The following is a 10,038-nucleotide window of genomic DNA, read 5'->3' on the forward strand; positions in this document are numbered from 1 at the left end:
GGAGTGGCCCCAGTGTTCACATCAAACACCCCTCCCCTTATCTAAGTCCTCTGGATTAGTTCCTTCCTTTTATTTCAGTGGGATCCATTTTATAACAGACCAGGTGCTGGTCATTTCCTGAACGCACCACTTTCAGAAATCAGGGAGATGTGTAGGTCTAAAAACTCCTTGTGCACCTCTGTGTTACTTTAGGGATCTAAATATCTTTACCATGTGCTATCAGTGGTCATTGGTAAGTGGATATCTTGGCTCACACTTCCTGCAGATGTCTCCAGCAACATAAATGGAACTGACTGAAGTTTGAGCTCTTTAACAATAAAGATTAGAAGACTTTGACATTCAGACTCCATTTTCCCCATAAATATTTTTTAAAAAATCCTATATGGACAAGATAATGTAGATGCTGAAGGGCCAACATGTTAAACAATGAAATAATCTTTGAGAAGGTGAGGTGTTTTTTTACCTGTTACAATGGGAATTCCTTTAGACTACAAGTCACATTTCTTAAGTAATCATTTCTGCTGAAGCTGTTTCTCAGAGTGTGAAACAGCTGTCCCTTAGATTACTGAGTATTTATGTGTTTTATTAATGGTACTTTTGCCACAGCTTTCCAGTAAATCTTTGCTCTGCTGCAACAAATTATAATAACTGTAATTTTTTTAATAGTACCTTTTGATTTAGCTGTCTTGTTTTTACAATTACTCCTCTCACCCCACCACAAAGAATGGACTGAACTTGGAAATGTTTTAGTGTCTCACTGCTTCCCTTTGGTGTTCCAGGCCGGGCAATCTATATTGCTCTAGAGAAGAGCTGCCTTCATTTACCACTGCAGGCCCTCAGTTATGCAAATGCTTCCAACGCAGATGTGGAGAGGGTGGGAGCCTTTTGTCATTAAAAAATAAATGTGCAAACTATTGTAGCAATATAAAATATATATTGAATGGCTAGTGCACGAGGTGAGCTACAAAACCACAGAAAAGCAGATGTAAAAATCAAAGCCCAGAGGCTCCATTAGAAGATTCCTGGAACTATGCATATATTTATTCAATTCTGATATCATTAAGATGCAGATCCCAAAGAGATGGTTTTTAAATCTGTAGTTTGTTTCCCCATATTGATCACAGAAGAGGAATCCATTAATGTCACAATGAAGTCAGTTTCCAGCTCCTTCTGGTGTCAATTTGGATAGTCATGGGTCAGCTAAAGGTCACATTTTCAGTGGTTTTAAGACACTACAACTGAGAACCAGATTAAACCTAAGCATTTGAATTATTAAATGTAAAAATTTTCTTTATACAAATCTGCTCATGAATTAATACATCCAAAACACCTGTACCAGTTCCCAAGGGTTGTCTTTGATTAACATTCTTCCTTTAAGCAAAGTTCCAAAGAGCTTGGATACTCTGTATCTGCAGGAGCACAGAAGAAAAATGAGAACTGGAGGAGAGGAAATCCTGCACCAGAGTTCAATAACCCCGTATCAGAGTTCTGATTCTGCTATCTCTCTATGGGATCTTGGGTAAATTACTCAGGCTCTTATTGCAGACACTGACACAAGGGCAAAACCCAAAGCTGTGTTTGTGTTAAGATCCCTGCAGAGCCAGTCCTAAGCCATGCTTCTCTCTAAGTAACATTTTTACTTATAAATGCTTCTGCTCCTCTTTGGGAACAGTGAAGAATCAATGTCTTTTGATGGAACTGTCTCTGCACCTCTAATTACTTTCAAAGAACAAAAAGTCCCTAAAATACTACCATAAAGTACACAGAGGGTCATGCACACAGCAAGCAGTGTTTGGTTCTGGTGGTGATTCAGAGCAGAGCCAAGATATAGCAAAGCTGTGCACTCAGGCACACATTGGGTGTCTTGGAACAACCCAGTATTGCTTTGGCTGCTTGGCTCCCTGTGTGCCTCTGGGTCAGAAACATTTTAAAAGAACACTGACATGTTATTACCAATCTAAACTGAGGAACTGTAGCATGAAAGGGGCATGAAGTGGCATGAAAAACTCACTGGCAATGCACATTCCCTGAAAAAACCCCAAAAATCAAACTAATGTCCATGGTGTTCACTTGGCCAGGTGCTCAGAAATGTCTCAATATTGCTACTGGGACCAGTAATACTGAAATGCACATCCCACTTGCTTGAGTTGAGTTGAGGTGCCCCTTGGTGTAGGACCCTGCACATCTCCTTAGGGCCAGCCCAGGAGGTGGCACCAGCCAGGCTGTGCTCGCCAGGGAAGGCACAGTGTGGGCACCAGGCTCTGTCTCAGGAGATGAACTTCCATGAACTGTGCTACCCAAGCCAAGGATTCCTGACAAGGGCGTTTTACTGCACCAGTGTTTATTTCATTGATGTTGCAAATGTGTTCTCCCAAGTACCACAGAGCAAAGGGAGTCCACGTGTTTTACCAGTTCCATGCACTGCCTTCATAACAGTTCTCAAAGCCTTTATTTCCACATATGCAGCACTATGATTTATTTTATTTAGAAAGGCAATGTCCGTTGCCAAACTCTTTCTACTGTGCCTCTCTCACTGTGTGAAAAACACCAATTTCAAAACAAACACTGCTTATTGGAAGAAAATGAGTTCAAAACTCCTCTTTCCTGATTTTCAAGAAATGCTGATAAAGAAAGAACATGGCACAGCTACAGTGTCTAAAGTGAGAAGCCTCCAGCATCTGTCACCTCTGCTGCAGCAAGAGGAGCTTCAGTACAATCTTTCAACAACTAATTTTTTCCTCTTTTTTTGCACAACTGCCAGCATTCTTGATAAATGTGTCTTTCCTCAATGGCCTGAATAAGGTATTACTTTTTTTAAGCAGCACTTTTATAACAGGGTTGTCTAATAGTGTGAACTAGAACCTCAGCCATCCAAAATGTACCTAAGTTGTCAACTCCTGTTTTTCAAGTGCTCCTCTGTTTGTAAACAGTGAGTAGTTTACACACCAGTTTTGTGCTTCATCTGCTTCTCCTACTGCAGATTCCATTGTCTGCAGATCCCGCATCTGGAAAGCAATCTTAAGATGTTTATCAACTATGATTTTCACTTAAAAGCCTCAGAAACATTTCATGTTGCATAAAATAGCATAACATTGATATCTTGAAAAATTCTTGAAATTTTTCATTTTTCTGTCAAAATCATGGCTATCAGCTCAATCCCTCATGATTAACAAGGAATATGATCGCTTGATATATTGTTAGCACTTGAAATGTGCTTTTAAATAATCAGCTGGTTTAGACATAGATCCATTAGAAAGACATTATTCCCATTATTTATTGCCATTTTCTGTTACCAGCATCATATTAATGGTACTGGAATTGAGTCATTGTTCCAATTTCTCAAATACAAAACATTTTCCTTGAAACTACAGACAAACCCAGTTCTGCTGTCCATTGCTGTATTGTGCCTCTTCTGTACAGAGAGACCCTGCTCAAAGTCAAGCCATACCATTAATAAAAACCTGCCTTTCAGGTAATTAAGGAGAGGAAAGCCTATGTGACATCACACAAAGTTTATGTATTACAGCCATAGGAACACTAAGCCATTCATTTTTTGAAAACAGGTTTAAAGGAGTCTGACCTGTATTTGTATCCTTTTAAATGAACCTTTTATTCAAATTATGTTTATTCTGTTAATTCCTCACAGAATTTACTAATTTACTAATATTTACTCAGTTCTTTCCTTTTCTCCCCCTAGAAAATCCTGGTTATTCAGAGGATTTTGGTGGAAACAGGGAGGCTGCCTTGAGTCATGACAAACATTGGTGGATGGGTGATTTTGGGCAGACCTGTAAAGGAACTTTCTGTTATTCGATGATCTGCTTATACTGAACCAGGCATTCAAGGATATCTAAGATTATTAACTCAGACAGACATCTGTCAAAAGTGGCCATAAGCAGAAGAAAGTTTGAAAAGTTCAAACACTCACAGCATTTGCCTAAAAGGCAGAAGTTTGCTTTCTACAGGAAGCCAAAAATGCCTGGAATTTCAGAAATGTGCCAGACTAAAATAAAAATGTAACATGTTACCTAACTAAACAGCTTTTTATGCAGGCCTTCCCTCCTAAAAATAGTAAGTACATCTAAAAAGTATAATAAAATAAATTCATTTCTGTTACAATTTCATAGAAAATGGCAGCTTAGTCAATGTAAAGGAAGAAGTTTATGGCTGAGATGCACTGCCAAAAGTATCCAAGCTTGGGGTTTTTCCCTGTAGCTGTCTTGAAGCAGCCAGAGACTTCACTCTTGTCACTGCCCATAAATACAAAATGCCTCTGTCACTGACCATCCATGTCTTAGCATTTTCACACTCTACCTTCCCACAGGTAAAGCGTCTACACTCTGGATTTTTCCCTCTTGGAAGTCAGGCAAAGTCCCCCCCATGGTGAAAATAAGTCCCATGGGAGACTTGACTCCTCACTGACACCAAATATCCTTCTATGATGCAGCAGCAGCAGAAATGTTGCAGGGAGTCTCAGCAAATTTGTCAAGAACAATTCGCGTGATTAAAATTTCATTTCTGTTCTCCTTTGTCCCTTTTCTCTGACACCAGCACTGCAGGCAGGTGGCAGTCCTGGGTTTGATTATGGAGATTTATTTATCATTCTAGTGAAGAAGTCCTCATATGGGAATGATTTGTGATTCATGAATGATCTGGACTTAACTGATTTAGAGGTTGGTCCAAGAATATGTGCACAGCTATCCAAATGCTTGCGTAAGGTACTTTCACACACTGTTACAACATACCACTTCACACCTTCTGCTACAGTTTTTGCATGCAAAACCACCCCCCAAAATCACTGAAGACAATGCAAAATCAGTTCAATTTAAACTACAATACCTGACAGGCAGGACATGGTCTGTGGCTGTCTAGTAATAAAAGCTTTTCAGTAATCTGAAGTCTTGATTTTAGGTAAAAATCTTTGGCATAATGAAGTTTCTGGCTGTGTTGCCTTTTTATGACTTTATTTTTTTGAAAATCCAACTTTTGTAATTCTTGAAGTTTTAAGCGAAAATTTGAAAAACTGGGCAAGGATGTTAAATACCCAAATTACCTTTTTCATCTGTACTTTTGTTCTGTAGAACAGGACAGAAGTAATGACTGCATTTCATTTTTCTGTTAAGGGCAATCATGTTCAGTTACAGTTGTACGGTGTGTCCAGCCCTTAAAGCTTCACTCAGTTGTTTTTGTAGCACACCTCATCCTCAGAATACTCAGTGCTAGTCATAACATCTATTGGAAACAATGGCACTCCTCCAGTACGTAAATACAATTTTTAGCAGACAAAGATACACAGAGGAAAGCAGAAATGGCTGTTTACTTTTGAAATGCTGCCAGGAGTGAACCTATTTAGCTCCCCTGGGAACTGCAGAGATTCTACTGTACAGCCTGGGAGGACAGGATTATCTCACTCTTACATCCCAGAGTTTATCCACAGCTCTCAAAGCAAGGCACAGAAATCAGTGTCACCACTTCTGTTTCACCAACAGCCAACAGAGGCTGTGAAACAGGCAAAGCTTTCCCCAGGTTCACCAACTGGAAACCAACCCCTTTCCCCACAAAACTGTTCTATCTCTGAGGCAATTGCAGCATTCCGGGGATCAGATTTTATCTAATTTTTTTGGCTGTTTACTATGTCATATCTTGCAGAATTCAAGTGCAGCTTGCAATACTGTGTATGTGTCCAGCCTCTCTTGAATGCAGTTGGGACAGACCCACAAACGCTGTCAAGGCATGGGAAAAACGCTGCTCTCGAGAAGTGCATGTCCAGAAGAATAAACAAGAGCCTGTCATTACTCATCTGCAGCAGCAGGGACAGAGGGAAGTAGCTGTCCTGAGGAGCTTTGTTAGCCTCCAGAGCAGAATTTAATGCCTGCAAATGTCCCTGAGGCATGGAGCTGGTGGGTTCTGTACTGACAGTGCTTGCACAGGGATGGGGTTACACAGGAGCGCAGCAGGACGAGCAAACCTGAGCAAAGCAGGAATTTATCCTGGCTCAGTGCCATCAGTAACTTCTATTCATGTACTTCAGGCATTTTTGCCTTATTGGTGATTTCCATGAAAGGATCTTTCCCACTCCAGGAAGGAGTATCTACCATATCTACCAAAAGTAGTTCCCTAAATCTTAAATAACATCATTTCTAAGGCCAGACACAGAACCTTGTAGTGTTTTCACTGAACACAGTAAGATTTAGACATCACTAATTAATTAATTTCCTGAGCAACCTCAACTGGAAGGGAGGATCTGCGTTTATACGCACTCTTGATAAAACAAATATATCTCTGACATTCAGTAGGAGTGAGATGACCTTTCTGGAAAAATACAACTGAAATTAAGCAGCTGAAATTGCTTGCACCCCTTACACATTTGAGCACCAAAATTTATGTTCAGGTTCAGTCCAGACTTGGGAATTACCAGGCAAAATAGAAATGCAATTTCTATTTAGGATAACAGAGAAAAAACCCCAAAAGTCTATAACCTGGCAAGGACTGCAAATGATGAATTTCCAAAAAAATTGATTATCAAAGCCCAAAACCTTCAGTATCCTCCTCTTCTTCTACCTAGGAAGCTAAGAGAATAAAAATTCAGTTTTTATCTAGTATTGTTATGTACAAGTTGGAGGTTTATTTAGGAATGTGAAAGGAAGCCAGCATTTCCATTCTAGCTTCATGTTAAAAAAACCCCAACCAAACAAAAAAGTGTTGGCTTAGTTACCAACATGGAAATGGGAAAGGGGAAAAGGGCGCATCATCCCATTTGCAATCATGTTACAAGAGCATCCAGGCTGTTCCCAACACACACACACACACACACTCTGAGAAAATCTTTGGTGTTTAGGATCCAATAAACAAGAAAGTGGAGCGGGAAAGACACACAGAGGGATGGGCTCAACCAGCAGCCCAGAGCATGAATTACTGGAAACAAAACTACTACAGCCAAGAGCAAATTCCTGCTTGGACCTGCAGCTTGGTGGTGCCATTCCCTCCTCCTTCAGCCACCCAGCCTTCCCTGGGCCCTCTGGAGGCAGCAGAGACTTCAGCTGCGGTGTCAGTCTGTGGGGGACAGACTGCAAGCAAAGTTTAACAGAGGAGAACACACACTCCTCACGCTCAGCTTTGTCATTCCTGTTCCCACCTACTCATCCTCTTCCCGTCTGCTTTGGGGGAGGAATAAGGAATTATCCACCTTTGACAGCACAAGAATAGAAATAACCCTTTAGTTGCATTTTCCAGCCATTATTCTGCCAATTACAGAATTCCTGGGATCATCCCACCTGATAGAACTAAATCTAGGGACAGCATCGACCCCCAAAGCCACAGATCACAGCAAGTCCACAACTGTTTTGTTCTAGTTCAGCAAAGCAGCTTTTCCTCTCAAAAGTGCAATGCTCCCAGGCCTCACACTGCCAGTACTGAGGGTTTGGGATTTTTCAAAACAGAAAAAAACCCCTCAGGAAACAGCCACTTCATCTGCTCTTCTGAGCCACTCTCTTTTTGGCCTTTCTTTTATGGTGAAGATGAGAGCAATGAGAAAAATGGGGAAAAGGAAGAAGGAAAAAAGTGCTCATCATACACTTTTAAATTACTATAAACTGCTTCAATTAAGGAAAAGTATTTTTTAATAGTAAGGCCAGGAGAAATCCTGCTTTCCTCCCTCAGGTGCAGCAGTGGAGCAGACTTAGTCCAGATGCAAACATTTGTTCCTGTAGCAGACAAAAGCACAGGCAGACAACATCCCAGTACTGGTTTGTGCTCATGGGCTTACCAGTACAGACATCTGGAATAGAACAGTTCAGAAATTATGATTTTCAGTCACTGTGTAGGTTTTTAGTGAGTCCTATTATTGCATACAAGAAAACTCCATATGTCCTGCTTTGAACCCCAGCTTATTAAAGTCCAAGAATGACTTAAAAATTGAACATACACCCTTGATTTATTGCCTTTAAAAAAATAAATAAGATTTATATTGGGAATTGTTAACTTTTAGTATTTACAACATTTTTTCAGTTATTTCCTTATTTCTGAAGGATTCTCAATATGCCTCCCTACATACTTACCTACATGTGCATTCCATATGTGCTTCCTTCCCTTCTCCAATGTGATTAGTGCAGTGTTTTTTCTCTTTCTGTCTGTCTTTTAAATACAGAGCTATAGGATTACACATTGCTGGGCTTTAATTAGGATGTAAGGACTGGTGTAATGGATAGAACCATGACAAGGAAACGTTTATCAGAATTAGGGATTAAGATTTTGATATTGTTTTGTAGGAAAGCTGGGACGTGGAGTTTTGATATTGATCCACCCTGGTCTTTGTACATGGCCCAGGCCTTTTACACCATTCCCGACACCTTCCCATGCAGAGCTGCCAATCCCTGGCAGATTTAAGCAATTAGTGCTGCAAGCATGATCTTGGTCTGATCCCTGGTTCCCATATGGTGCCCATGAGGAAAGTGATCCACACTCAGTGCCGTGGTGGTGCCCTTGGCACAAAGCAGAAGTTAAGGACAAATGCCAGGAGTGCTTGGGGTGACACCCCCACTTTCTATGTGTCCAGCACCCAAACCTGTCCAGGAGGATTCCTTTGGCTGCTGCTTTCTTCTCTTTTCATCTCTCTTTTTTTTTTTTTAATGCCACAGTTACTGCCCCTACACCTGTGCTTAAACAGCCATTTCTGGGACTACATGGTGAACCAGACAGCTAAAAGGAAAAAATCTTTCTAAACATGCTGTATCATGTTAGAATTACAAAATGATGAATATTTTAGAGGAAACTTTTAAAAGTAATCCGGTTCAATATCACAGCTATCTTCAAAGCTAGAGAAAATTTCAAGTTGTGATCAGGTTGCTCAGGACCTTGCCCTGTAAATTTTGAAAATTTCCACAGCTCCTCTCAGGCTCTAAGTGCTGTGTTTGACCATGCTCACTTGGAAGAATGTTCCCTGCTGTAGGCTGTCTGTCACTGGGCATTGATGGGCCCCCAAGAGCCACCCCAGCCAGGCATGAGGCCACTGCCCAGTCCCTGCAGCCCCTGCCCCAGGCTGGGCTAACCCGGAGCTCTCAGGCTCTGCCTCAGGTTTGTGCAGCACCCCAGGGCTCCCAGCAGTACCTGGCACTCTCTATGAGTTCTGCAGTATCTTTCTTGAGCTTGGCTCCCTCTCAAGCCCCAAAACATGATCTCACAAGTGGATACAGGTTATACCACTTCCTTGGCCCCCTGGCAGCTTTCTCTGGGCAGAGAGCATTTGGCTCCATTGACAGAAAGGAAGGAGCAGCAAAATTCACTAGAGTAGGGATGCCCAAAATGTAAGCTTCCACTGAGACTTAATTCAAAACTTTGAAAAATAACAGAATCTTTCCTGGCTTTACCCATTGTTCACCGAGATCCTCAGTAGGGCCAAATCCTTCATGCCTGGGGCTTATCTGCATGAACACCTTTAACTCAGAACAAGGTGCATCAAAGCAAAAAAAGAACTTTATAAATGCTTTGATCAAAATGTGTCAAAATGAACCATCAGTCTTCCCTTAACCACAAATCCTACTTCCACAAAAGGGGGTGGATTTTTCCCTAGGGATATGAAAGCCCTGTAGAAGGGATAGAACGGATTTCTGCAGTTCTTTGTGTTGCTGCCATCTCATAAGGTGGGAAATAACTGGGCACGTTGGCATAACTACAGTGCAGAGGCTGGGATGGTGCCTGGCCACAAACTGAACCTGGGACACACAGCACCACACTGGCACCAGAACAGCAAGAGCATTGAAAGGTTTGGGGAACAGTATTGCTTGAAAGATGTGTGAAATAATCCCTCCTTTTCTGCTGTACCCTGTCTAAAAAGAATGTTCAGCAAATAAAGAGCGAGCCCAGAAGAACAATAAAGATGGTGAAACGTCATGCAAATGTGCTTGTGAGAGCAGAGTCAAAATATGAAAGTTTTCTGCCCATGGCTTTCCACATTTTCCAGTTCTTATGCAGAATTTTTTGGATTTATTGTGCAATGTGTCCATGCTAGTCTGCTCTTTCAATCAAATAAAAATTAGTCTC

The sequence above is a fragment of the Melozone crissalis genome, unplaced genomic scaffold (assembly GCF_028551555.1).
Source record: "Melozone crissalis strain CALT ecotype California unplaced genomic scaffold, PUWL_Pcris_2 ptg000017l_1, whole genome shotgun sequence".
NCBI classification, from domain to species: Eukaryota; Metazoa; Chordata; class Aves; order Passeriformes; family Passerellidae; genus Melozone; species Melozone crissalis.